Raw genomic sequence first — 7,279 nt, 5'->3', positions numbered from 1 at the left:
AAAATTCTGTTACTCTGTATTTCCACTCAACCTTTCATCTACTACCGATATTACATACAGTTCAGTTCATTTTTGATTTTTTTTTTAATTCTTGCAGATTGGTGAATATGCGTGATAAAGATGGTTTTGATTCGTCGATGCCTCATATGAGATAATTTTTAATTCAGAGGTACGTTGGAGGTTGAATGTCCCCAAGAATTATGGTGTTGATTCCGTGGCAAGTTTTGGATCCCATGTTACAAAAGAAACTTGATCCGGGATGCTGAGCCTCTGATTAAATAGGAGCCTCTAAAGATACATATACATGATGTTGGTACAAGAAAGAGTACCGAAAGCAGAATAAAACTTTCCATGCTTTTGCCATGGAAGCTGACAAAGCCTTTCATGAGGAGTATAAGGTCAAGAAGAAGAGGCAGCTATTGCCGTATGCAGCATGGGTAAGGGAAGATATATTGTCATCTGAGATAAATCACGTCCATGAAAGGAAGTGGATGCTAAAGCAATGGCTAGGGAAATATGAAGAATAGCTTGAGAGGAGAATCTGATTCAAGGGTTAATATAGCAGACTGGCTGAAGGGGAGTGATAGAGAGAGGGGACATTGTTGTGATGAAGATGGCTGGTGAAGAAACCAAATTTAATCTTGATCCCGAGGCTGATCAAGACCGGAGCGAATTTTCTTTTTGTGAGTTGTTCCTTGAATGCCATTATAACAGGTGGAAAAGATGTTGATATAGATGCCAAAAACGAGAGGTAAGTACTATTACTAAGCTGAAAAATTAATTATGTTCTCATAACTACTCGCGAGTTATAAAAGTTGTAACCTCTTTTGCCATTTTGTGTGAATGATAGATGTTTGTTGAAGAAGTAATGCAGTTAGTGGAAATTAAACCTCTTAAAAACTCTATACTTGGCCTTCCTCGAGTTAATGGTCGTTTGCCATAACAGAGGAAAAGGCTTACTATTTCAGTTGAATTAGTAGCGCTTTCTTTAATCTTCATGGACGAGCCTACATCTGGTATGCAAGGGCTGCCGCGATTGTTATTCTTAGGGCATCACATTTTCAAATCTGTCGATGAGGTTTGCCCATGGAATACTCTACTTTTGAGTCTCGAAACCAGAATACATTTGACAAATCATCTTTGAATTAATGCAAGTATGCAACTTCTGTTGATGAAACGAGGAGGGTAAGTTATATATGCTGGAAGTCTAGGGCATCAGTCAAAAAAACTCATCAAATATTTTGAGGTAGCCTCATGGCCCTCATCCGTCTTTATATATTGGGATTCTCCATTTTCTGGCCTTATTAATTTGTAATACATATTCCATATTTCTTGCAGGCTGCTGAAGGGGTTCCGGACGGACACTATCCTGCCACGTTGAAGCTTGATGTCACCACTTATTCAAGGAAGTCAAAAATGAGCTTTGACTTTGCTCAAATATTCGACAACTTAAGGTGCAGAGAAGTAGATCAGTGAAGAACAGAAACAGCTTCATGGGAAACGAAGTCGACCAAAGGGAGGATTTGATTACTATGCCGTTCATCCTCGGTATCAGTTCGTTTTGAACTTATAGCTCTCTAACTAATAGTTCACTTCGAGTCTCACTCCCCACTCCTCTCTCCTCAGATCCTCTGTTGCCAACTCCTTCGCTGGCCGCTTTTGGACCATCATGTTTGCTTCCATCATCTACCAAAATTATTTCTTGACTTTAATCATAATCGTTGACTAATTCAAGTTAGTGAGAAGAATACTATTATTCGTTTGAAATAAAAAATATTTAACTAAATATAATATATAGTTTCAACTACCCAATATTAATAATATAATAGAGAAATTTCAGATTATGAATCTGTTTGACTATATATCAGTATTAAAAAGTAAAATAAAGTATCTTTAATACATAAAACTTTGTAAGATCATTTACACATGCGGAAGCTCAATGGTCATTGTATCCTATTCTCTCTACAAATGTGGAAATTAAAGCAAATCCGACTTCTAATTGTTTCATCTACCTAATGGTCATTTATGTGAAAAATTATATACAAGAAAAAGTAAGATATATTATTGTTTTTAAAAACTATGATATATTATAATTTATTTAGTTAAATGGTTTAATTTGACACCATAATATGCATTTTAATTAAATTTTCTTCAATTATATAAAGAAAAAAATATTTTTTAATATATATATATATATATATATATATATATATGTATGTGTATACATCATAATCGAACCCAACAAATACTTATGATGAAATCTATTACATGTTGGAAAACTATTTTCACTTTGGTTCAATTTTTTTTTCATAAGTAAAGGTAAATTCATATTTGTGTTGATATATTGACTAAGAAAGTTATCGCATATCAAACCTACTGAAGTTTTGTTTATTTTTTTCCTTCACTTTTTAAAATATTTTGTAATATTTTATAACACTGGATGACAATTTAGAGGGGAATTTTTTTAAAAAGGTTTTGACAAATTATACTTGGAGAGTAAATAAAATAATATAATAAAATAGTTTACTGATCAAAACTATATATAGCATAAAAATATAAGCAGACAATCCGCGCGTTCCGCGGAATAAGCTCTAGTGACCATAAAATGACCAAAAGAAGTTCCATTAAAGAGTCAAAAGATCCTTTTACACTTACCTTATAGATATATAAATATAAATCTTAAACCATTCCCCCTCCCCCCTCCTCCTTCAAAATCAAACCCCTCCAATCTAAATTTCAAATCTATATTAGATATAACCATAGGGTTAGACGTATATATTTATTTCTTTAATTAAACATTTTCTTCATTCTATCCCTTGAAAGAGATATTTGCGATAAAAAAAAAAATTTGGACCATCTTATGATTTTTTTTCTTAAAATAATTGGTGATAAAATTTAAAATTGATGTCTGTATTATGATATTCTGACTTTAAAAATAAAATATCCAGATTCAGTTTTAACATGTAGATTTTAATATTCGGATCTTGATCTAGCCTCCCCGGATATCCGGGTTCTTTGAGTGTCAGATCAGATCTGGATGTCGGACAATTCCACCGTTAAAGCCAAGTCATATAAATACTAGTAACTAAATGAGGAGATATGTTACATACTTTGTAAGGATTTTGAGATCTTGAATGTACTGGAGCTGCAGTAACTTGAAACTGATCTTAGCAAACCTGAGTAGCATCTTGTCATGATCTTCTTCTTGTTCGTAGAATGAGATATATTTCACACCGACTAACATCTCCATATTCCAACGCTGAGACAGATAGAGAGCATTTTGTATATGCATTGAAAGATGAGGCGGGCATGTTCCACCTGCAACTAATGATTCCAAATGGCTCGATGTGAAGCTCAATGCTTCGTTCAGTATATAATCTTTTGTCGTCCGCAAGTGCGCAGCTTCCTATAAGCTCAATATACCCCTGGGATCCTCTTTAAGAGTTTCTTTGAAGTCTCCGTTGCTCTCTTTGAATCTTGTAAAGACATCTATTTACAAAAACGGAGCAACTTATTATACATATGAATTAGACACATCAGTATGAACTTTGATTCGGATGACAAGCCATGCTAGTAATTCCCTTACCAGAAGATATGTGGTGACTGTATGTCCTGAAAACCCAAAAATGGATGGAAACTGTGTACAAATCTTCTTCGTTATCCATCATCTCCTCTATCTTTGTGAAACTCTCTTTTAATGTATCATAGATCTCGTCCTCGAAGTGGTATGCAAGACCAAGGCTCACCAGCAAATATATCATAAGGATTCTCTCAGTGCCTTGGGAAGACATGAACATGTTCTTCATTTTCGGCTTTAGTGTCTCAATCTCTCTCTTGAGCGCATCCATTTCCTTAAGAAGTAGAAAATCACACATATTAACCTTATTCACATCTACCTACAGAAAACTAATATATATATATATATATATATATATGTAGACATATATGCTAGAAGCTCACAGAGACATCGAGGGGAACCGAGTGAAAGTGATCAGTCCATTCAGAGGGTGGCAACTTCTTGAACTTGCGATTACTTAATTGACCATCAGAGGTCGGACTAGCACTAGTAGTGGTCTTCAAACAAACATGCTATCTAGGCTTATCTGGAAATGCCGCCAGGGGAAAGCCATGGAATTTGAATATCGGAGGCAGAAATAAATGGTTCCGAGAAGGAAGAGAAAGATGAAATCCAAGTTTTGAACCAAAAACTGCTATAGTTTCCATTTTTCCTGCAATAATATGGATATGTAAGGAGAGAAGCTATTGACTGCTTTCTTATTGACAGTGTTCACCTTTACAATGTATTTGTAGACAAATATTTTATTCAACAACATGTTTAATAAATCCCCAGTTACATCACTAGACTATTGGAGTTTTAGGATACACATATTGTTTGTCGAACCAGATTTGACCATGAACCGGTCACATTTCCGGGTGGATCAAATGACTAGTTCGACCATGTACCGGTCAAATAGTTGGATTAGATGAACTTTATAAAAATCATAAGAACTATCAAAAATATATTAACTAAATATATTAACAAAAATAGTTTTTATATATAATGTTTTGTAATTGATATTTATTTATATTTTAACTTGTGTATCATATTTATCAACTTTACTTTAAATTTCAATATTTAAAAAATAGTGAACCATGTTTGATCCGGTCAAACCAGAGTAAACCGTATCCAAAAACTATATGGTTCAGCTTCCGCTCCGGTTTTAAAAACATTAGTTAAAAATTTATTTTAAGAGTTCCCAGAAAGAGAATCTTGCCTCTATGTACACAAAAAAAAAACCAAATTCATTTTTTTTTTGTCATAAAAAAAAACCCAAATTCATTATCTAACAAAATCACGCACTTTCTCCTCTTTCTCTTCCTATTTCTCTCTATCCTCTCTCTCCAAAAGAAATTTCTCACAGATAAACCCTTACTAAAACTTGAGTAGATTAGCAGGTATCATTAAAAAAAGGAATATTCTGGAGTCCCAAGAACTTAAAAATACTTATGTTTAGACAATTGGATCCATAGTCCCAAATGACGTAGAAATCATATCGCAATATGAACTTTCTTCATCTACAACATTTTTTCAATGATTAATTAAAAATCCACAAGCAAAACAAAGCAAGGATATACAAACACACTATATCTCCATAGTTACCGCGGTAACCTTCTTGCTGTAACCGGCCAAAAGAAAAATAAGGTATAACGGAATTTAGTACTAGAAGCAAAAATAAAAAAAAATTGATTCTCACGAAAGCTCACCGATCTCATAGAATATCTCTTTGAAATTAGTTGCGGTTTTCGCTGAAGTTTCCATGAAGAGAAGACCGTTCTCCTGAGCATATGTTTGTGCCTCCTACAAGGAAGACCATTAATGCCAGGTATCAAGAATTAGGCTTAGCAGCAAAATTCAGACGCTAAGAATAAGGCTGTTGAAACTTTAGGAAAATATTTTTGGAGTGACACTAAACTCCATAGATACCAGAAGTGTTATGCCGCTACTCGGACTCGAACCGAGATGCTCGCAGCTTGAGAATCTTCAGTGAAAGAGAGGTCGTGGATGAGGACGAGATTGGAGAGCAAAGACGGATGAAACAGAAAAGGTTTCGAAACGAGGTTGTCAACAAAAACTGATGCTCTGTATCCAGAAGCACAGAACAATAAAGCTATTAAAAGAAAACTTGAAAACATTAAATGAAAGGAAACAAATGCTACACAGCAAGTCAGTATCACACGAAATCTTAAGCTATATATAATTCTCGAATAATTGTTAATCACCCTCATTCTCAACATTAAGGAAACAAATGCTCAGTGTTTGGACTTAAAGGACACAAAAATCACCATGAAAGCTGATCTAAAAAAACAGTTGCCTCTTACGATGCTTTTCACCTTCCAAGGGAAGGAAACAAAGGTGGAATACACATATCCTTGGTTACCTACGAAGTGCACGACCTGTGCCAAGTGGGGTCACTCATCAAAAGCTTGCCAAGTGAAGAAAAGGGAGGAAACCCCTCACACGCAAGAGGTTGATACAAAAGTTCAGATGAAAATTGTTGTGGCATGGGATCACAGCTTGGATATGAATCAAAGGAGCTAGATAATTCAGTAGATGTGACAGAACCAGCGGAAACGCAGACTCAGGATGATGTAGTTTCCTCGAAAGAGGATAAAACAAGTAAAGAGCAGACTAAAGATATTCAAAGTGTATCAAACCGGCCTAAAGACAAGGAGTGTAGGAAGTAAACTTGAGAGTTAACTTGCAGCTCAAGTTATATTTATCCTAGTTGAGTTAGGATTAGGATAAATTAGGTTTTACTAATGTGTTTAGGAAATTTAAGGTCTATATAAGGAGATGCTAATGTGTAGCATAACTTATGAGTTTGAGATAGATCATTGTGAGAGCTTAAGTTTTGAGAAAGTTTCTTAAGCTAATAAGAGTTGAGTATTCTTATTGATCTTATTGAGTTCATACATTGAGGTTATAACAATATTTGGTATCAGAGCAAAACCATGGGAGACCTAATAACCAGTTCAAGTATGATCGCAAAGAAGGATGGAGGCTCATCATCCATCAATTGTCCGATGCTCACCTCGAGAAACTATACCGTGTGGGCAATCCGGATGAAAACCCTCCTCAAAATACATAAGGCGTGGGATGTGATCTAGAAAGAAACAGATGAGACGGACAAGAATGATATGGCGGTAGCACTGATCTTCCAATCGATCCCTGAAGCACTCATACTGCAGGTTGGCGACTTGGATAATGCGAAGAAAGTGTGGGAAGCTATCAAGTCAAGGCACATGGGGGCCGACAGAGTTAAAGAAGCTCGGTTACAAACTCTAATGGCTGAATTTGAACGATTAAAGATGAAGGAATCAGATACAATTGATAACTTCGTGGGAAAATTATCAGAGATCGCATCAAAATCAGCTGCATTAGGAGAGAATATTGAAAAAACAAAGTTGGTTAAAAATTTTCTCAAAAGTCTTCCTCGAAAGAAGTTTATACACATAGTAGCTTCGCTGGAACAGGTATTGGATCTTAAAACAACAAGCTTCGAAGACATAATTGGACGTCTAAAAGCTTATGAAGAAAGAGTAAACACCGAAGAGGATGAAAGCACCGACGATCAAAACAAATTAATGTATGCCAACATGGAATCTTTGCAACAAAATTCATACCGAGAAGGATATGGTGACTATCGAAACAGGGGGAGAGGAGGGAGATCCTATGGCAGAGGACGTGGTCGAGGACGGTCATACAGAGATATGGATA

The 7,279-nt window shown here is 35.3% G+C and overlaps 1 pseudogene; it reads right to left on the bottom strand.

Annotated features, from left to right (window-relative positions):
• LOC106336291 overlaps positions 1–4,224 on the bottom strand; it is an 18,806-nt pseudogene extending 14,582 nt beyond the window's left edge.
• Between the last annotated feature and the right edge of the window lie 3,055 nt (positions 4,225–7,279).

This window comes from Brassica oleracea, chromosome C3, assembly GCF_000695525.1.
Source record: "Brassica oleracea var. oleracea cultivar TO1000 chromosome C3, BOL, whole genome shotgun sequence".
NCBI lineage: Eukaryota > Viridiplantae > Streptophyta > Magnoliopsida > Brassicales > Brassicaceae > Brassica > Brassica oleracea.
Note: the sequence above shows the minus strand (reverse complement) of the source record. Positions and strands in the feature narration are given on the sequence as shown.